Here is a 23,651-nt window from a genome sequence, read left to right on the forward strand (position 1 = left end):
TCTAGGGACAGAACTCAGCTCATCCAGATGAAATCAAGTGACAGAAATCTCCCTAAGACTACATATCATCTACAAGTTTTCCAGAAACGTGTAGGCTACTTAACTCTCCAGATTCTTATTCTCTGATTCTGAAAAGATGGCAATGCCTGTACAATTATTCTAGCCATTCCACATATACTGAGAACTTTTCATCAGTGAAAAGTATTTTAAAAGCTACTGTGTTAATTATTAAACTTGGTATTAACTACAGATAGAGTTAAATCCTTACTAGTGAAGCTTTCTGATTAGTGTGTGTCAAAGGCAAAATAATGTCTCTGCTTTTTATTATGCTGTCTATGTTGGTCATAGCTTTTCTTCCAAGGACAAATATCACATCTAGAGTTAATATTACATCTACAGCTATACTTGTGCACAAATTTGTTGATTTTTCAGAAAATTAGAATGACCAGAATATCAGAAAACATCATATAGCATTCACTGTACTCTACATAGAGTTAAGAATGGAAATCCATAAGTGCTTCAGTGTATCATCAATAAGCATAAGATCAAATTAAATCAATGAAAGTAAAACTGAAATAATAGAAGAGAGTTCCCAGGCACCAGGAGGCTGCAACTTCTCAATCCATCCTGGATCTTACTCCTGTGGGTTGTGAAGAGCACCAAGGGAATCCTGGGGGTGGTAAAAAGGGCTATGGACCAAACAGAAAAAGAGTGATAAGAAATGGGAGATCAGAAGTGAGGCTACTTCTATGTCCAAAAATCTTAATGTGTGAGTTTCCATATCATTTCTTTTGTTAGTTTGTTTACAATGGGTTGCTGTTTAGATAATATAAAATATCTTCATTCATTTAGAAAATGTGAATCATATGATGGAATACTACCCAGCTGTAAAACAAAGAAGGAATAATGCCATTTATAGCAACATGGGTGGACCTATGATACTAAGTGAAGTAAGACAGAGAAAGGCAAATACCATGATATCACTTATATATGGAATTTAAATTATGACACAAATCAAACTTATTTACAAAACACAAATAGACTCACAGACGTGAAAGCAAACTTATGGTCACCAAAGGTGAAAGAGAGGAGGAAAGAGGAATAAACTAGGAGTTTGGGATTATCGGGGGCTTCCCTGGTGGCTCAGACAGTACAGAATCTGCCTGCAAGTTTGGAACTTGGGTTTGACTCCTGGGTCAGGTAGATTTCCTGGAGGAGAAAATGACAACCCTCTCCAGTATTCTTGCTTGGAGAATTCCATGGACAGGGGAGCCTGGCAGGCTACAGTCCATGGAGTCACAAAGAAGACATGACTGAGCGGCTAACACTTGGAATTAACAGGTACATGGCATGATAGCTTGGTAGCGCAGATGGTAAAGAATCTGCCTGAGATGCAGGAGACATGGATTCAGTCCCTGGGTTGGGAAGATCTCCTAGAGAAGTAAATGGCTACTCACTCCAGAATTCTTGCCTGCAGAATCCCATGGACAGAGGAGCCTGTAGGCTACAGTCCACGGGTCGCAAGGAATCAGACACAACTGAATGACTTCCACTCACCACGATATATAAATAGATAAACAACAGGACCTCTGGTATACCACAGAGAACTATATTCAATATTTTACAAAAATCTATAAGGGAAAAGAATCTGAAAAAGTCCATATACATATACATGTGTATCTACGCTTGTGCTCAGCCTCTAAGCCATGTCCAATATAAACATGAACCACTGTGCTGTACATTTGAAACTAACACAACATTGTAAATCGACTATACTTCAATTAAAAAATAAAATATGCTCTTTTAAAGTGGTCTGAATTTTTCTCAGCTATCAGGAGTAATTGAGTTAATCATTATAAGTAGACATCTTAGTTCAGTTCAGTTCAGTAGCTCAGTCATGTCCGACTCTTTGCAACCCCATGAATTGCATAGCGCCAGGCCTCCCTGTCCCTCACCAACTCCCGGAGTTCACCCAAACTCATGTGCATCAAGTTGGTAATGCCATCCAGCCATCTCATCTTCTGTCGTCCCCTTTTCCTCCTGCCCCCAATCCCTCCCAGAATCAGGGTCTTTTCCAATGAGTCAACTCTTCGCATGAGGTGGCCAAAGTATTGGAGTTTCAGCTTCAGCATCAGTCCTTCCAATGAACACCCAGGACTGGTCTCCTTTAGGATGGACTGGTTGGATCTCTTTTCAGTCTAAGGGACTCTCAAGAGTCTTCTCCAGCACCACAGTTCAAAAGCATCAATTCGGTGCTCAGCTTTCTTCACAGTCCAACTCTCACATCCATACATGACCACTGGAAAAACCATAGCCTTGACTAGACAGACCTTTGTTAGCAAAGTAAAGAAAGAAAGAAAGTGAAGTTGCTCAGTTGTGTCCAACTCTTTGCGACCCCGTAGACTGTAGCCTACCAGGCTCCTCCATCCATGGAATTTTCCAGGCAAGAATACTGGAGTGGGTTGCCATTTCCTTCTCCAGGGAATCTTTCTGACCCAGGGATCAAACATGGGTCTCCTGCATTGCAGGCAGACACTTTATGATCTGAGCCACCAGGGAAGCCCTGGCAAAGTAATGTCTCTGCTTTTTAATATGCTGTCTAGGTTGATCACATTTAATATGGTGTCTAGATTGATCATATACCATGCACCATAATATACACACTATAAATTATATAAAATTGCATTTTAGAAAACTTAAAGGTGATTAATGCTTTTTAATTTAATTATTAATACTATAAAGCATTTCTTTTCAATGACATCTATTATTACCATGTTTAATGATAACAATGGGCTGATTTTTTAAAAATATTGGTCTAATATTTTGTGATGCAGGGTAATACAAGTCAGTTTCTAAGTTTTGTTTACTTAGATACTGGGTATTAATGGCTCTCATAGCCAAAACTATACCCCTAAAAGATTTATTAACTCAAATGAAAGAGATGTACCACTGACAGTATTTTTCTACATTTTAATTTCTAAAAAGTTTCATTCACATATTTTTACCATACAGTACTAGTAATAAGGAGCTTCTCAGGTGACTCAGTGGTAGGAATCCACGTGCCAGTGCAGTAGACTCAGGAAATTCAGATTTGATCCCCTGTCAGGAAGATTCCCTGGAAGAGGAAATGGCACCCACTCCAGTATTCTTGCCTGGAAAATCCCATGGACAGAAGAGCCTAATGGGTTATAGTCCACGGGGTCACAAAGAGTCCGAGATGACTGAGTGGCTGAACACACACACACACACAATAAACATTTTATTGTAAATAAAATGTTTAAAACATGCATTTAAAAAAATGCTTATTTTTACTGTATGTAGTTAATAAAATGTGTATGTTTATAAATTATAATAAATATTTGAATATTGAGAACTCACACTGAACATTTTTAATGTTTGTGTTTTGGCTACCCACTGCTCTATCATCAGTCAGTCACTGATGTCGTGTCCAACTCTTTGCGACCCCATGACTACCAAAAACTAGGTAATTTAATACATCACACACTTACTATTTCACTGTTTGTAAGGGTCAAGGTTTTGAATGAAGCTGATCCAGGGTCCTCCACATGGGGTCCACAGACTGAAGACAAGGTCTTAGTCAGGCTTATTCTATTCTGAAAGCTGGAGTACAGAAACCATTTCCAAGTTCACCTAGATTGGTTTCCTTGCAGAAAAAAATATAGCCATAGAAATAAAAGTATAAGTAAAAGGCAATGAGTAACTGGAGCCCTGGCTTTTTCTTTGCTGCTGCATAGAAGCTGCACACAGGTCCCAGAGGCCACCTCATTTCCCTGCCACATGGGCCACCCACATGGCTATGTGGTTCTTTCAGGCCATCAAGGGAAAAAGAGTTTCTACCCAGAATAGGGCTCCGATCTGATGAAACCACTAGAGAAGGAAATGGCAACCTGCTCTAGTATTTTTACCTGGAAAATCCCATGTACAGAGAAGCCTGCTGCTGCTGCTGCTAAGTAGCTTCAGTTATGTCCTACTCTGTGCGACCCCATAGACAGCAGCCCATTAGGTTCCCCCATCCCTGGGATTCTCCAGGCAAGAACACTGGAGTTTGGAGGGCTACAGTTCATGGAGTTGCAAAGAGTCAAACATGATTTAGTGACTGAGCACGCACGCACCCTAATAAAACTGATGGTGGGATATGCCAGCCCTTCTGGCTGCATTGACAGAGATCTGACAGCCCTATTGTCCTGTCAATTACAAGCAAGTTATAAATCCCACCCACATTCAAGGGGAGTGAATTACACAGGATGTGACTGCCAGGGGTAAGGATCTTTGGAGGTCACATTAGAGTTTGGCCTTCAGTTGTGTTATTAAAAAAAAAAAATGAAGGTTTGGAGGTCACCATTTTAGACTAATACATGACAATCTGGATATTCCTATTAAAAGTATGTCAGAAAATCATATTGAATAATTTGATTAGCCTTTCCATATTCTAGTGAATTTTTAATTTTTAAGTTGCTAAATATTTAAGGTTCATTGGTTTTAACACTCTTCTGTTCCCTAAACAGACTACTTTGTTCTTCTCTATCTTTAGCTTGCAAGATCATTGAATTAATTCAATGTGATCCTATCAAGAGCTCAATTCATAGGAAAATTTTAAACAGTTTTACTATCTTGTCGGTCATCTATTGATGTGTAAAAAGCCACCTAGGCCATAGTGATATAAAGCAACAAGAATTTATTATTTCTTGATATTGTGTAGGGTGTCCGATCACACGTGAGGAGATTTTTTTGCTGCACATTGTGTTGGGTGGGGACATTCATGAACTGCATTTAACTCTTGCCTGGAGAATCCCAGGGACGGGGGAGCCTGGTGGGCTGCCATCTCTGGGGTTGCACAGAGTCGGACATGACTGAAGTGACTTAGCAGCAGCAGCAAGCTGGAATTGAAATGTCCAAGATGGCTTTTCTCATATGTCTAAGACTTCATCTGGGGATACCATTTAATGTTTAGAGCTTTATTTTGTTAAGTTTACAAATAATAGATGCTGTAGAAGGTATGGAGAAAAGGGAACCCTCCTATAATGTTTGTGGGAATGTAAATTGGTGCAACCACAATGGAGAACAGTATGGAGATTCTTCAGAAAACTAAAAGTAAAGGTACCATATGATCCAGCAATCCCACTCCTGAGCACATATCTGAGAAAATGATAATTCTAAAGGATACATTCATCCCAATGTTTATAGGAGCACTATTTACAGTAGCCAAGACATGTCAGCAGCCTAAATGTCCACATACAAATGAATGGATAACAAAGATGCTGTACATACACATAGTGGAATATCACTCTTTCTTGTGAAAGAATGAAATAATGCCATTTGCAGCAACATGGATGGACCTAGAGATGACCATACTAAGTGCAGCAAATCAGGCAGAGAAAGACTAATATCATATGATATCACTTATATGTGGAATCTAAAAAGATGGTACAAAGGTACTTATTTATAAAACAGACTCACAGACATAGAAAACAAATTATGGTTACCAAAGGGGAAAAGTAGGGGGAGAGATAAATTGGAAGATTGGGCTTGACACACACACACACTACTATATATGAAAGCAATAAAAAACAAGGACATATTGGGACTTCCCTGGTGGTCCAGTGGTTAAGAATCTGCCTTCCAATGCAGGGATATGGGTTCAATACCTGGTTGGGGAGCTAAGATTCCACATGCTGTGGGGCAACTAAGCCTGCATGCCACAATTAGAAAGAAACAGCCATGCAGCCGCTAAGACACAGTGCAGCCCAAAATAAATTGATGAATTAATTAAAGAACAAAAAGGACTTACCCTATAGCACAGGGACCTATGCTCAATATTTTGCAATAATCTATATGGGAAAAGAACAGACTGGTTCCAAATAGGAAAAGGAGTACGTGAAGGCTGTATATTGTCACCCTGTTTATTTAACTTATATGCATAGTACATCATGAGAAACACTGGGCTGGATGAAGCACAAGCTGGAATCAAGATTGCCAGGAGAAATATCAATAACCTCAGATATGCAGATGACACCACCCTTATGGCAGAAAGTGAGGAGGAACTAAAAAGCCTCTTCATGAAAATGAAAGAGGAGAGTGAAAAGGTTGGCTTAAAGCTCAACATTCAGAAAACTAAGATCATGGCATCCGGTCCAATCACTTCATGGCAAATGGATGGGGAAACAGTGGAAACAATGGCAGACTTTATTTTGGGGGGCTCCAAAATCACTGCAGATGGTGACTGCAGCCATGAAATTAAAAGATGCTTGCTCCTTAGAAGAAAATCTATGACCAACCTAGATAGCATATTCAAAAGCAGGGACATTACTTTGCCAACAAAGGTCTGTCTAGTCAAAGCTATGTTTTTTCCAGTAGTCATGTATGCCTGTGAAAGTTGGACTATAAAGAAAGCTGAGCACCAAAGAATTGATGCTTTTGAGCTATGGTGTTGGAGAAGACTCTTGAGAGTCCCTTGGACTGCAAGGAGATCCAACCAGTCCATCCTAAAGGAGATCAGTTCTGGGTGTTCATTGGAAGGACTGATGCTGAAGCCGAAACTCCAATACTTTGGCTACCTCATGCAAAGAGCTGACTCATTTGAAAAGACCCTGATGCTGGGAAAGATTGAAGGCAGGAGGAGAAGGGGACGACAGAGGATGAGATGGTTGGATGGCATCACCGATTCGATGGACATGGGTTTGAGTAAATTCCAGTAGTTGGTAATGGACAGGGAGGCCCGGCATGCTGCAGTCCATGGGGTGGCAAAGAGTCAGACACGACTGAGCGACCGAACTGAACTGAATATATATATACACAACTAATCACTTTCCTGTACCTGAAACTAACACACATTGTAAGTCAACTTTACTTCAATAAACAATAAATACAAAAACAACTTTATTTTGTTATTTTTGTTATTTATTGTATTTATATATTTTCCTACAAAGTGTTGCTTTTATTTCATTGTGGATGCATTTTTTTTTTTTTTTCAAAAATAATATAGCCATAGTAGCAAAAAAGTAAAAATAATGTAGGATTTTGGAAAATGAACTTTTATTTAAATGCTCAGAAAAGTAATTTTGGTTAGGGTAAATGATATTTACATGCATTTATACAGGAGTCGGAGAAGGGAATGGCACCCCGCTCCAGTACTCTTGCCTGGAAAATCCCATGGATGGAGGAGCCTGGTAGGCTTCAGTCTGTGGGGTCACTAGGAGTCGGACATGACTGAGTGACTTCACTTTCACTTTTCACTTTCATGCATTGGAGAAGGAAATGGCAACCCACTCCAGTATTCTTGCCTGGAGAATCCCAGGGATAGGGGAGCCTGGTGGGCTGCTGTCTACGGGGTCGCGCAGAGTCGGACACGACTGAAGCGACTTGGCAATGGCAGCAGCATACAGGAGTCAGGCTTCCCTGGTGGCTCAAAGGTAAAGAACCCACTAGACAATGCAGGAAAGGTGCGTTCAGTCCCTGGGTCAAAAAGGAAAGAGCAACCCACTTCAGTATTCTTGCCTGGGAAATCCCATGGACAGAGGTGTCTGGCATGCTACGGTCCCAGGGGGTTGCAACTAAGCAACAACAATAACAATACAGTAGCAAGAGCTAAAACTGTTTCTTAAACAATAAACATAAGAGAAAAATGATAAATCTGAGTTTGTCTGCTTGCTCAAAATGCATAAGACTGTACAGAAGAGAAAAAGAAATCATTAAAATGATGCAATTAGAAACTCCTCAGATTAGTTTATTTATACAGTTGTCAAAGTAATACATGACATAAGTGAAGAAATATTTCTTGCATACAGATGGTTGTTTCTGTTTCTTGAAGATTGTCAGCAGGCTATTAAACTTGCATTTTCAAAAATTAAAAATCTCATGGCTTCAGGAGAAAGGAAAAAAGAGCTAGAGAGAAAGCAGAATGCTATACTCTAGAGAACTCTAAAATCTCCCCACTTTGGAGGCTTAAGCTCCAAAGAAAGGGAGATTAAGAAGCACTTACTTGATTCTCAGTTTTCCTAATGCAGAAGAGATCTGTATCCAGTGCTTTTCTTTGAAACTCTGATAATCAGAAGCCCGCAGAAGCTCAGTACCTTACCACAGTCTAATGCGAAAGCAGCTGGAAGTCTGGGCTCTTGAAGAGGATGCAGAATTTAGTAAGAAATTAAACACAAGTAAGACCAAGAAGGTGTTTCCTTGTTGCAGGGAGGAATCACATCAGAAGTGGAAATTGGCATAGATCACACACCCGGGTACAACTGGGGACAGGAATTCCTTAGAAATAGTGCTGAGAGGGATCTGCAGAGACCCAGAAAATGCTGTCCACTTCAGGGGAGGCCAGAGTGGACAGCTACTGACCAAAGACCAGCTCCTTCACTTAGTGCTGAACGGCCACGTAAGCCCCTCTTCCAGAACTCAGGTGATCCTCCAAAGAAAAGCCTGAAGGATATTCCTTGAGTTGAACAAGTTTAAACCAGAGAGAGCAGTGTTTTCCTGGAAGCTGTGATCAGATAGAATAAGAATTCAAAAGAGAAGCTGAATTAATTTAAGAGAATAGAGGGCATTATATTTCTCATATACCTCAATTCATGGCCTCTGAAGGTCAAATGAGCATGAGTGCTCAGTCACTCAGTCATATGTGACTCTTTGTGACCCTATGGATGTAGCCTGCCAGTCTCCTCTGTCCATGGGATTCTTCAGGTAAGAACACTGGAGTGAGTTGCCATTTCCTTCTCCAGGGGATCTTCCCGACCAAGGATCAAACCCATGTCTCCTGCATCTCCTACTTTAGCAGGTGAATTCTTTACCCCTGAGCCACCTGGGAAGCCCAAAGTTCAAATACAATAATTTGCTTATTCAAAGAATTAAAATTAAAAGCTGTGTCACCTCTGAGATTTCTTATTGCTTATCTATTCAGCTCGGAAAAGTACTGATTTATGTGTTATGTTTAACTTTGAAAGATGAAACTGAAAGGATAATCTGGAGAGCATAATGGAGAAATCAGTGGTTTGACGTATTGAATCTGAAACTTCCGGGAAAATAAGACTCACATGCAGAACTTGGGGGAAAAAAAGACAATTTAGTGAGTCTGGAATACAGCATAGCATTCTGCATTTTTATCACTTTAATACTTCAATCAAAGATAATCTGTCAGCAAGAATGTAGAGAAAAAAGAACCATTGTACACTACTGACATGAATGAAAATTGGTACAGCCAATATGGAAAATAGCATGCAGAGTTCTTAAAAAAAATGGAGCTATTATATGATTCAGCAAGATAACTTCTGAGCATATATTCAAAGGAAATAAAATCATGATCTCAAAGACACAGCTGCACTTCCATGAAAATTGAAGCATTATTCACAATAGCCAAGATATGGAAATACCTAAGCTTCTGTCTGTCAATAAATGAATGGATAAGGAAAATGAAGTACATTTACAGACACACTTCAGAGATATTTCAGGTTCATGGCAATAAAGCAAATATCCCAGTAAAGCTAATCAGATTTGCAGCATATTTATAACAGCCAAGGCATGGAAGCAACCTAAGTGTCCATCGACAGATAAATGGATGAAGAAGTAGTATTGCAAAATGCAATACTACTCAGTCATGAAAAGGAATGAAATATTGCCATTTTCAGCAACATGAATGGACCTATAGATTATTATACAAAGTGAAGTTAAGTCAGAGAAAGACAACTAGTATATGATATCACTTATATGTAGTATCTAAAACATAACAAATAAATCTATTTATAAGACTCACAGACATAGAAAACAAACTATGGTTATCAAAGGGAAAAGGGAGGGAGGAGGAATGAATTAAGAGTTTGGATAAATAGATACTTACCACTATATATTAAATAGATAAAATCAAGTGCCCATTATATAGCACAGGGACCTATACTCAATCTTGTAATAACCTATAAGGGAAATAATCTAAAAGCACAAATCCATATTTCTAACTGTATCACTTTGCTGTACATCTGAAACTAACACATTATTGTAAATCAGCTATGCTTCAACTAAATAAAAAGAAGGAAATTCTGACATTTACAACAATGTGAATAAAACTGGAGGGCATTATGTTAAGCGAAACTAGCCAGACAGAGAAAACTATCACTTTTATGTAGAATCTAAAAGAGTTGAACTCATAGAGGCAGAGAGTAGAATGGTGACTACTAAGATCTAGGGGCTTGGGTAATCAAGAAATGTTGGTCAAAAGGTATAAAGTTTTATACAAAATGAAAAAAGACTGGACGTCTAATGTAAAGCATGATGACTGTAATTAATAATACTACATTGTATATATGAAATTTCTAAGAGAATAGAATTTAATTGTTCTCCCCCCTCCACCCCCCAAGAAAAGGATTATGTGAAATGATGGATATGTCATTTAGCTTAACTGTAGTAATCACTTTAACAATGCATACATATATCGAGACAGCTCACACACACACACTCAAAAAATTTTTGTGAATAATAGAATTTTTGTTTGTGAACTACGAACATGTATGAAAAGGCAAAATGTTATGACACCAGACGGAGAAGGCAATGGCACCCCACTCCAGTACTTTTGCCTAGAAAATCCCACGGATGCAGGAGCCTGGTGGGCTGCCGTCTATGGGGTCGCACAGAGTCGGACACGACTGAAGCGACTTAGCAGCAACAGCAGCAGCAGCATGACACCAGAATGAGCCCCTCAGGTTGGAAAGTGTCCAGTATGCTACTGGCAAAGAGCAGAGGGTAATTAATAACAGTTCCCGAAAGAAAGAAGCAGTGGGCCAAAGCGGAAACGATGCTCACTTGTAGATGTGTCTGGTTGTCAGTCTGATGCTGTAAAGAACAATATTTCTCTTCCTGGACCTGGAATATTAGGTTCATAAATCAAAGTAAATTAGACTTTGGTCAAGCAGGAGATGTCAAGATTGGACACTGACAGTTTAGGATTCAGTGAACTAAAATGGATGGTAATGGGCAAATTTAAATCAGATGACCATTATATGTGCTACTCTGGGCAAGAATTCCTTAGAAGAAATGGAGTAGCCCTCCTAGTCAATAAGAGAGAGTCCAAAATGCAGTACTTACGTGCAACCTCGCAAGCAACAGAGTGATCACGTTTCGTTGCTAAGGCAAACCATCCAACATCACAGTAATCTAAGTCCATGCCCCGACTACTGATGCCCAAGAAGGTGATGTTGATCAGTCCTGCTGATCAAGATACCTACAAAACCTTCTAGAACTAACACATGAAAAAGATGTCTTTTTCATCGTAGGCTGCTGCTGCTGCTGCTAAGTCGCTTCAGTCTTGTCCAACTCTGTGCGACCCCATAGACGGCAGCCCACCAGGCTCCTGCATCCATGAGATTCTCCAGGCAAGAGTACTGGAGTGGGTTGCCATTGAAATGAAAAAGTAGGAAGCCAAGAGAGAGTCAGAATAACAGGCAAGTTTGGCACTGGAGTACAAAATGAAGTGTGGCAAAAGCTAATAGAGTTTTGTAAAGAGAAAATGCTGGTCACAACAAACACCCTTTTCCAACAACCCAAGAAATGACTCACATGGACATCACCAGCTGGTCAATACTGAAATTAGATTGATTACATTCTTTGCAGCTGAAGATAGAGACCTCTATAGGTCAGCAAAAATAAGACCTGGAGCTGACTGTGGCTCATATCATGAACTTATTATTGCAAAATTCAGACTTAAACTGAAGAAACTAGGCAAAACCACTGGCCATTCAGGTATGACCAAATCAAATCCCTTATGATTACACAGTGAAGGTGATGAATAGATTCAAGGGATTAGATCTGGTAGACAGAGTGTCTGAAGAACTAAGGACAGAGGTTCATAACATTACACAGGAGGTAGAGATCAAAACTATCCCAAAGAAAAAAGAAATGCAAGAAGGCAAAATGGTTGTCTGAGATTTTGCAAATAGTTGAAAAAAGAAGAGAGTGAAAGGAAAGGGAAAATGGAAAAGATACACCCAATTGAATGCAGAGTTCAGGGGAACAGCAAGGAGAGTTAAGAAGACCTTCTTAAATGAGCAACGCAAAGAAATAGAAGGAAACCAGAAGAGTCAGAAAATGTTTTTCCAGTGAAGTGAACATCTACTGCCAAGGATGTGAATTTTTTATACCCATCCCAGATGATTCAGAAAGGCACTATGATTTGTGAACTACCACTGAATGCCGTATACCAATGAATTCTCCATTTCTGAAGAGGGAAAATAAAATATACATCACTGAAATGACCCTGAATATAAATTTACTGTAACTTAATCTGTAGAATAAAACAAACTCTTGCCTTAAAAAAAAAAAGAAATAGAAGAAAACAACAGAAGTGGAAAGATTAGCGGTCTCTTCAAGAAAATTGGATATATCAATGGGAACACTTCATGCAAGGATGGGCACAATAAAGGAAAGAAATGGTAAGGACTTAACAGAAGCAGAAGAGATTAAGAAGAGGTGGCAAGCATACACACACACACAAAAACTATACCAAAAAAAAAAAAAGGTCTTAAATGACCTGGATAACCATGATGGTGTGTTCACTCACTTAGAGCCAGACATCCTGGAATGTGAAGTCAAGTGGGCCTCAGGAAGCATTACTAAAAACAAAGCTAGTGGAGGTGATGGAATTCCAGCTGAGCTATTAAAAATCCTAAAAGATATTCCGTTAAAGTGCTGCACTCAATATGTCAGCAAATTTGGAAAACTCAGCAGTGGCCATAGGACTGGAAAATGTCAGTTTTCATTCCAATTCCAAAGAAGGGCAATGCCAAAGAATATTCAAACTACCATACAATTACCCTTATTTCACATGCTAGCAAGTTTATGCTCTAAATTCTTCAAGCTAGGCTTCAGCAGTACATGAACCAAGAACTTCCAGAGATACAAGCTGGGTTTCGAAGAGGCAGAAGAAGCAGAGATCAAATTGCCAACATTCGTTGAATCATGGAGAAAGCAAGGGAATTCCAGAAAAACATCTACTTTTGCTTCATTGACTACACTAAAGCCTTTGACTATGTGGACCACAACAAACTGTGGAAAATTCTTAGACATGGGAGTACCAGACCACCTTACATATCTCCTTAGAAACCTCTATGTGGATCAAGAAGCAGAAGTTAGAACTGGACATGGAGCAACTGACTGGTTCACAACTGTGCAGAGCTGTTGTTGTTTAGTCACTAAATCATATATCACTCTTTGTGACCCCATGGACTGTAGCCTGCCAGGCTCCTCTGCCAGTGGGGATTCTGCTGGCCAGAATACTGGATGGGTACCTGTTCCCTTCTTCAGGGGATCTTCCTGACCCAGGAATTAAACCAGGGTCTCCTGAATCGCAGGCGGATTCTTTACCAGCCGAACTACCAGGAAAGCCCACTCTGACTATACAGACCTTTGTCGGCAAAGTGATGTCTCTTCTTTTTAATACACTTTCTAGTTTTCTCATAGCTTTCCTTTCAAGGAGCAATTCCAAGGTTTGCCTTTTAATTTCATGGCTTCAGTCACTGTCCACAGTGATTTGGGAGCCGAAAAAAACAAATGTCACAGTGTCCACTTTTCCCCCTTTTATTTGCAATGATGTGATGGGTTCAGATTCCATGATCTTAGTTTTATTGAGTTTCAAGCCAGCTTTTTTTCATTCTCTTCTTTCATTTTCATCAAGATACTCTTTAGTTCCTCCTCACTTTCTGACATTAGAATGGTAACATCTACAGATCTAAGGTTGTTGATATTTCTCCCAGCAACCTTGATTCCATCTTGTGATTCATCCAGTCTGTAATTTTGCTCAGTGTACTTTGCTTATGAAAATAAAAGATGCTTTCTCCTTGTAAGGAAATCTATAACATCATATAAAAAGCAGAGATACCACTTTGCCATCAAAGGTCGGTATAGTCAAAGCTATGCTTTTCTCCTGTAGTCATATACAGATGTGAGAGTCTATAAAAAAGGCTGAGGACAGAAGAATTGATACTTTCAATTTCTAGTGCTGGAGAAGACTTCTGAAAGTCCCTTGGACTGCAAGAACAGAGCAGTCAGTCTTAAAGGAAATCAACCCTGAGTATTCATTGGAAGGGCTGATGCTGAAGATGAAGCTCCAACACTTTGGCCACCTGGTGAAAAGAGCTGAAAGTGAAAGTGAAATCGCTCAGTCGTGTCCAACCCTTTGCGACCCCATGGACTGTAGACTACCAGGCTCCTCTCTCCATGGGATTTTCCAGGCAATAGTACTGGAGTGGATTGTTATTTCCTTGTCCAGGGGATCTTACCAACCCAGGGATTGAACCGGGTCTCCCGTGTTGTAGAGACGCTTTACCGTCTGAGCCACCAGGGAAGCCCAAGATTCTGATGCTGGGAAAGACTGAAGGCAAAAGGAGAAGGGGGCAACAGGGGATGAGATGGTTAGACAGCATTACTGACTCAATGGACATGAATTTGAGCAAACTCCAGGAGATAATGGAGACAGAAAAGTCTGACGTGCTGCAGTCCATGGGATTGAAAAGAGTTGGACAGGATTTAGCTACTGAACAACAATATACCTGGGGTAACAAAGAGCCAAACAAAACGTATCCTCTCCAAAAAAAGTAAATTAAAAAACATATATATATACAACGTTGTGTTTTGTGTATATTCATATGGCATCACTAATATCTACTTTCAGATTATTTATAGATTTTTTTAATCTTATAAATATATTAGAATGAACACACATGAAATTTCTAAAAGAGTCTGGTGCCAAGCACATGATTACCCACTCAGCAATCCTGGATAATTCTAGCTGCCAAAGGCAGTATATGAAAAATATCTTCTGGGATCCTTTTTGCAAATTTCTCTAGATTTGTCTTTCTTCTATGTCTTTAGCAGCTCTCTCTCTCCTTTAGTTCCCAAGCTCTGTGGCCTTACATTTGGTGGGTTTGTTTATTTGTTTATTTGTTTGTTTTTGGTATTGCCTTGATTGGATCATGGATGTTTTTTGAAATGTTGATCTTGCTTTTGACCTAGAAATCCAAAAGATGCTATATATGAGTGTTATCAAGCACCACATATTGCAGAAAACTCCCAGAATGCTGGCTTATCTCTCCCACTCTCCAATCCAGAGAGGAAGATCAGATAGGATAGTTCCAAGTCATTTGAAAATAATATGCTGATATAAGGGGAAATTTTCTGACTGATTTATACTCTGAACATTCTGACAAAAAGTTCTCCAGAAGGTTTCAAGATGATGGTGGAGGAATAACCTGAACTTACCTTCTATTATGGACACAACAAATCTACAACAACATATGAAAAAATTCGCTCAGAATGAGCTCTGAAAACTGGATCGATAGAACTTCCACAACAAAGGGTAAAAGAACATTATTGAGATAGCCAGAAGAGGCAGAGATAGACTCACTAAGAGGAAAAAGTCACCCTAGCTACAGCAACTCACAATGGGGAGGGATCAGAAAAGTTTGCATCTTCTCCCTGAGAAGTGAGGGATTCCAAGTCCATGTCAAGCGTTCTACCCCTAGATCCTGCACAAGAGAGAAGAGCCCAGTGGGGAATACATACAAGAAAACTATTCAGGGAATGAAAATATTGCTTAAAAAAGAGCTCACAAGCAAACTTTTTGATTCAATAACCAATGCAAAAAACAGTAGCAATCATGCAAGAAAAAGAAATAAAAGGAATCCAAATTGTAAAAGAAAAAGTAAAATTATTACTATTTGCAGATGACATGATTTTATATATAGAAAATCCAAAAAATCCACCAAAAAGTGTTAGAATTAATAAATAATTCAATAATTTTGAAAATTAAAAAAATAAATACACAGAAGTCTGCTGCATTTCTATGTACTAATAATGAACTATTAGAGAAATTAAGAAAACAATCCCATTTACAATTGCATCAAAAAGAATAAAATACCTAGAAATACATTTGACTAAGGAAGTGAAAGACTTGTACACTGAAAACTGTAAGGTACTGATGAAAGATACTGAAGACACAGATAAATGACAAGATATTTCATTCTCATGGATAGGAAGAATTCATATTGTTAAAATATCCCTGATACCCAAAAGCAATCTTCAGATTTATATGTAGTCCCAAAATTCCAATGGCATGTTTCACAGAAGTAGAAAAAAATAATTCAAAAATTTGTATGGAACCACAAAAGATACTGAATAGCCAAAACAATCTTGAGAAAGAAAAATGAAGGTGAAGGTATCACAATCCCTGATTTTAAACTATACTACAACACTACAATCCAATACTTTGGCCACCTGATGTGAAGAGCTGACTCATTTGAAAAGACCTTGATGCTAGGAAAGATTAAGGACAGGAGGAGAAGGGGACAACAGAAGACGAGATGGTTGGATGGCATCACCGACTCAATGGACATGAGTTTGGGTAGACTCTGGCAGTTGGTGATGGACAGGGAGGCCTGGAGTGCTGTGGTTCATGGGGTCTCAAAAAGTCAGACACAACTGAGCAACTGACCTGAACTGAACTGAACAACACTACAATAACCAAAACAGTATGATGCTGGCACAAATTTAAACACACAAACCAATGAAACAGCATTGAGAGCCCAGAAATAAATCAAAACATATATGGACAATTAATTTAAGACAAAGGAGCAAAAAACATATAATGGAGAAAGGATAGTCTCTTCAATAAATGGTGTTGGGGAAACAACATCTACATGCAAAAGAATGAGATGATACCACAATCTTATGCCATACACAAAAAATAACTCAAAATGGATTAAAGACCTAAATGTAAGACTGGAAACCATGAAACTCCTAGAAGAAAACTCAGTCAATATGTTTTGACATTAGACTCAGGAGCAGTTTTTTGGATCCATCTCCTCAGGCAAAGGAAACAAAAGCAGAAATAAATAAATGAAACCTAATCAAACTTAAAACCTTTTACACAGTGAAGTAAATTGCCAACAAAATTAAAAGATAACCCACTGAATGGCAGGAGATAATTGTAAATGGTATATCTAATAAATGGTTCATATGCAGAATATATTAAGAGATCATATGATACACACACACACACACACACACAAAATCCCACAAGCAAACCTATTTAAAAAATAGGCAGAGGATCTGAATAAACATTTTTCCAAAGATGACATGCAAATGACTAATAGGTACATGAAAAGATACCCAACATCACTAATCATCAGAGACATGAAAATCAAACAATGAGATGCCAATTCACAATGGTCAGAATAGCTATTATCAAAAAGACAAATGTTAGAGAGGATTTGGAAAAAGAGAACCCTTGTAGACTGTTGTTGGGATTGTAAATCAGTGCAATATGGGACTTCCTCAAAAAATTAAGAATACAATTATCATAGGACCCAGCTACTCTACTTCTTAATATTTATCTGAAGAACATGAAAACACTAATTTGTAAAGATACATGCACTCCCATTTTCACTGCAGCATTATTTTCAATAGCCAAGGCATGGAAACCTCTTAGGTGTCCATCAGTGGCTAAGTGGATAAAGAAGATGTGATATTGGTAGATAGACAGACAATGTATTTCTATTCAGCCACAGAAAAGTATGTGCTCTTGTTACTTGTAACAAGATGGATAGACCTAGGTAGTATTATGCTAAGGGAAATAAGTCAGATGGAGAAAGATAAATACCATATGATTTCAGTCATATGTAAAGTCTAAAGCAAAAACAAAAAACAAATGAACAAACAAAATCAACTAATAGATACAGAGACCAGATTAGTGATTTCCAGAGTTGAAGGGTGTTGGAGGTGAGCAAAACAAGAGAAGGTCTCTAATGTAAGTGATATGTGGCAACTAGACTTGTGGTGGTTACCGCATTGTAGTCACATTATAAGGTGTGCACTTGCTGTTCACTTGAAAGTTTTATAATAGAAAAGAAGAGAAAGGAAAAGAAAAGCACTCTGAAAAGAAAATCCTTCTGTGGTTAAAGGACTCCTTGACAGTAACTAGTTTCCCTACACTCAGTCTCTGAGTTAAATTCTCATAAAGTTATACTTTTCATGGGCAAGAAATTCAAGCCTTTCTAAATCACATAGAAGATTCAGAAAAATAAAATATTATCAATAATGTGTTCATTTCCCTTAATTGCTCACTTATTAATTTGTTCATTCACAAATATTTTTAGAACTTAATGAATAGAGAATAAATGTGAAGCCAAGGAGGAAAAATAGGTCAATAATAATTCTGCAACATGCCAAGAATGGTATTACAGAAATAGGCAAATGATATGATGTTTTCCTTTTCTTAAGTTGCTGATGTGTCCCTGAGGTATCATTAAGAGAAGATGTAGAACAGATGATGGTGGTTTACCTCTGTTTCTGAAGGATTTTGCAATTGCATCATTTACTATTCATCAATTTTATCTCTATTCTTTTAGTACTACACTCATACTCTCAATGAATAATTAATTGCTATCCTTGTGTACTTGATTGAAAGCAACATGCAGTTCCTTACTTTTTATCCTCAGAGCTGTTTGGGGGGATTTTTTAGATAACTAAATAATTCAATGCATAATTCCTCTCTTTTGTTTTGCTCTTAGAACTAGCACAGTGATCTATGCATTTCCTTTTTCTTCCCCTTACACAGCAAAGAGTTATTTATTTTCTTAAGATAAGATTTTATTTGGAGTAAAACCCCATATCCACTTCCATGGCCTTTTAAACCATAAATTGTAGCAGCACACTAGTATCTTTCTGGAGCTGAGAGGTAGCATACATTGATATATTGCACATTCTGTCTTCAAATTATTAAAAGAGAGCAAGAGAATAAATTGCTTTCCTCAGTTTACCTTTTTGACATATGCTAATAGAATCCTAAGTACCTGCATCGAACAGACCATAAAAGGACATTTACTTCATTTAACTAAGAGATTATCAGGGAAGTCAAGTCCACAATCATAAGACAAAAGTGATTGCTGGATTGCTAAAAGATTACTACTTTCAGTAGAAAATGCTTAAATTTCTATTTCCTACAGTCTACATATAAAAATGTAACTCAGATAGAACTGACACTGAAGGATAACCCAAAAAAAGATAATCTCCTGCGAGTTTGATTGGTATGCTAGTTTGTACCTGATGAAATAGGGAAGAGAGATAAGTAGCTTGCATTATTCTCCAAAAGTCAGTCACTAGATTTCAATATTATCTGAAAGAAATGGAAAGGGAAAACCTACCAGCAGGAGGTCTAACTTCAGTGTAAAGTAAATGATAGAAGCAATTTATTTTAAATGTTGCTAGAGAACATTTGCTTATAGGGAGAAAGACTAAAATTGATTCAAGCAAGATAGGAGGACTGCTATACTGAGTCATGCTAATGTAATTACATCCATTCCTTTTCATTTCTAAACTTCTATGTCAACACAAAGAATGGGAGCTTAGTGAAAATTCCATAGGAGTAAGAAATCAAGACACAATAATAGCATTACAGATGAGGATCTCTGATTCCACAGAACCATAATGTATCACTGAAAGTTCTTCAATCAAATCAGACATTACAGACCCTTTTAGACTCACTAGCTCATTTTACATCCAAGGTAAGGAGCAGCGGCTGCACTTTGCTGGAGCAGCCGTGAAGACATACCCCACGTGCAAAGTAAGAGAAACCCAAGTAAGATGGTAGGCACTAAGAGAGGGTATCAGAGGGCAGACAGACTGAAACCTCACAGAAACAGTCACAGAAAACTAGCCAATCTGATCACATGGACCACAGCCTTGTCTAATTCAATGAAACTAAGCCATGCCCTGTGGGGCCACCCAAGACGGGCGGGTCATGGTGGAGAGGTCTGACAGAATGTGATCCACTGGGGAAGGGAATGGCAAATCACTTCAGTATTCTTGCCTTGAGAACCACATGAACAGTATGAAAAGGCAAAAAGATAGGACACTGAAAGATTAACTCCCCAGGTCAGTAGGTGCCCAATATGCTACTGGAGATCAGTGGAGAAATAACTCCAGAAAGAATGAAGGGATGGAGCCAAAGCAAAACAACACTCAGCTGTGGATGTGACTGGTGATAGAAGCAAGGTCTGATGCTGTAAAGAGCAATATTGCATAGGAATCTAGAATGTCAGGTCCATGAATCAAGGCAAACTGGAAGTGGTCAAATAGGAGATGGCAAGAGTGAACGTTGACATTCTAGGAATCAGCGAACTAAAATGGACTGGAATGGGTGAATTTAATTCAGATGACAATTATATCTACTACTGTGGGCAGGAATCCCTTAGAAGAAATGGAGTAGCCATTATAGTCAAGAAAAGAATCTGAAATGCAGTACTTGGATGCAGTCTCAACAATGACAGAATGATCTCTGTTCGTTTCCAACACAAATCATTCAATATCATGGTAATCCAAGTCTATGCCCTGAGCAGTAACGCTGAAGAAGCTGAAGCTGACCGGTTCTATGAAGACTTGCAAGACCTTATAGAACTAACAACCAAAAAAGATGTCCTTGTCATTATAGGGGACTGGAATGTAAAAGTAGGAAGTCAAGAAGCACCTGGAGTAACAGGCAAATTCTGCCTTGGAGTACAGAATGAAGCAGGGCAAAGGCTAATAGAGCTTTGCCAAGAGAATGCACTGGTCATAGCAAACACCCTCTTCCAACAACAAAAGGAGAGACTCTACACATGAGCATCACCAGATGGTCAACACTGAAATCAGATTGATTATATTCTTTGCAGCCAAAGATGGAGAAGCTCTATACAGTCAGCAAAAACAAGACCAGGAGCTGACTGTGGCTCAGATCATGAACTCCTCATTGCCAAGTTCAGACTTAAATTGAAGAAAGTGGGGAATACCACTAGACCATTCAGGTATGACCTAAATCAAATCCCTTATGATAATACAGTGGAAGTGAGAAATAGATTTAAGGGACTAGATCTGATAGACAGATTGCCTGATGAACTATGGACAGAGATTCATGGCATTGTACAGGAGACAGGGATTAAATCATCCCCACAAAAAAAGAAATTCAAAAAAGCAAAATGGCTGTATGAGGAGGCCTTACAAATAGCTGTGAAAAGAAGAGAAGCAAAAAGCAAAGGAGAAAAGGAAAGATATACCCATTTGAATGCAGAGTTCCAAAGAATAGCAAGGAGAGATAAGAAAGCCTTCCTCAGTGATCAGTGCAAAGAAATAGAGAAAAATATTAGAATGGGAAAGACTAGAGATCTCTTCAAGAAAATTAGAGATACCAAGGGAATATTTCATGCAAAGATGGGCACAATAAAGGACAGAAGTGGTATGGACCTAACAGAAGCAGAAGATATTAAGAAGAGGTGGCAAAAATACAAAAGAAGAATTACACAAAAAGATCTTCACTACCCCAGTAATCATGGTGGTGTGATCACTGACCTAGAGCCAGACATCCTGGAATGTGAAGTCTAGTGGGCCTTAGGAAGCATCACTACAAACAAAGCTAGTGGAAGTGATGGAATTCCAGTTGGGTTGTTTCAAATCCTAAAAGATGAAGCTCTGAAAGTGCCACACTCAATATGCCAGCAAATCTGAAAAACTCAGCAGTGGCCACAGGACTGGAAAAGTTCAGTTTTCATACAATCCCAAAGAAAGGGATTGGCAAGGAATGCTCAAACTACCACACAATTGCACTCATCTCACATGCTAGTAAAGTAATGCTCAAAATTCTCCAAGCCAGGCTTCAGCAATACATTAACCATGAACTTCCAGATGTTCAAGCTGGTTTTAAAAAGGCAGAGGAACCAGAGATCAAATTGCCAAAATCCACTGGATCATCAAAAAAGCAAGAGAGTTCCAGAAAAATATCTATTTCTGTTTTATTGACTATGCCAAAGCCTTTGACTGTGTGGATCACAGCAAACTGTGGAAAATTCTGAAAGAGATGAGAATACCAGACCACCTGACCTGCCTCTTGAGAAACCTGTATGCAGGTCAGGAAGCAACAGTTAGAACTGGACATAGAACAACAGACTGGTTCCAAATAGGGAAAAAAGTACATGAAGGTTGTATATTGTCACCTTGCTTATTTAATTTATATGCAGAGTACATCATGAGAAATGCTGGGCTGACAGAAGCACAAGTGGAAACAAGATTGCCAGGAGAAATATCAATAACCTCAGATATGCAGATGACACCAACCTTATGGCAGAAAGTGAAGAAGAACTAAAGAGCCTCTTGATGCAAGTGAAAGAGGAGAGTTAAAAAGTTGGCTTAAAGCTCAACATTCAGAAAACTAAGATCATGGCATCTGGTCCCATCACTTCATGGGAAATAGATAGGGAAACAGTGGAAACAGTGTCAGACTTTATTTTTCTGGGCTCCAAAATCACTGCAGATGGTCATTGCAGCCATGAAATTAAAAGACGCTTACTCCTTGGAAGGAAAGTTATGAACAACCTAGACAGCATATTCAAAAGCAGAGACATTACTTTGTCAACAAAGATATCTAGTCAAGGCTATGGTTTTTCCAGTGGTCATGTATGGATGTGAGAGTTGGAGTATAAAGAAAGCTAAGGGCCAAAGAATTGATGCTTTTGAACTGTGGTGCTGGAGAAGACTCTTGAGAGTCCCTTGAACTGCAAGAAGATCCAACCAGTCCATCCTAAAGGAGATCAGTCCTGGGTGTTCATTTGAAGGGACTGATGTTGAAGCTGAAACTCCAATACTTTGGCCACCTGATGTGAAGAGCTGACTCCTTGGAAAAGACCTGATGCTGGGAAAGATTGAAGGCAGGAGAAGGGGATGACAGAGGATAAGATGGTTGGATGGCATCACCGACTCAATGGACATGAATTTGAGTAAACTCCGTGAGTTGATGATGGACAGGGAGGCCTGGCATGCTGCGGTTCATAAGGTCGCAAAAAGTCGGACACGACTTAGCAACTGAACTGAACTGAAGTTCATTTTAAAGAAAATACTTCATTTTAAAGGTGAAAAAGGAAACCAGATAAAGATCAGAAGGTAGTATATTGAATGAGACACATGAAAACTACATAATGGAAACTGTAGGCCTGAACCTCAGCCCTCTGTTCTCCACATTTAGTGAATTTTCACATGTTCATACTGGGGTAAATCACTACTACTACTAAGCCGCTTCAGTGGTGTCCGACTCTGTGCAACCCCATGGACTGCAGCCTACCAGGCTTCTCCGTCCATGGGATTCTCCAGGCAAGAACACTGGAGTGGGTTGCCATTTCCTTCTCCCATGCATGAAAGTGGAAAGTGAAAGTCGCTCAGTCATGTCCGACTCTTAGCGACCCCATAGACTGCAGCCTACCAGGTTCCTCCATCCATGGGATTTTCTGGGCAACAGTACTGGAGAGGGGTGCCATTGCTTTCTCCCAGGGTAAATCACAGACTAAATTATGTACATCACAGATTGAATTATATATATCATCACAGACTGAACTATACATATGAGCCATATACATATGTACTTAAGGTATCTTCTTTAGCTATAATGACATTAAACAAAATTATTTAAAAAATGGTTTTATTTAGCTTAACAGCAATTAACTAAAAAAAAAGTAAGTTACACTATAAGGAAACAGTACTACAATAATAAGTATTTATCATATATTGTTCTGCCAACTATGAGATGGTTAGAGTCTCTAAAAATATTAGAGAAGGGGCTTCCCTGGAGGTCCAGTGGTTGG

At 38.9% G+C, this 23,651-nt stretch overlaps 1 pseudogene; it reads left to right on the forward strand.

Moving 5' to 3' along the window:
• Window positions 1–8,104: 8,104 nt before the first annotated feature.
• On the forward strand, window positions 8,105–20,826 carry LOC138988260 (craniofacial development protein 2-like; annotated as a pseudogene).
• The last annotated feature ends 2,825 nt before the right edge of the window (window positions 20,827–23,651 follow it).

This window comes from Bos mutus, chromosome 6, assembly GCF_027580195.1.
Source record: "Bos mutus isolate GX-2022 chromosome 6, NWIPB_WYAK_1.1, whole genome shotgun sequence".
NCBI classification, from domain to species: Eukaryota; Metazoa; Chordata; class Mammalia; order Artiodactyla; family Bovidae; genus Bos; species Bos mutus.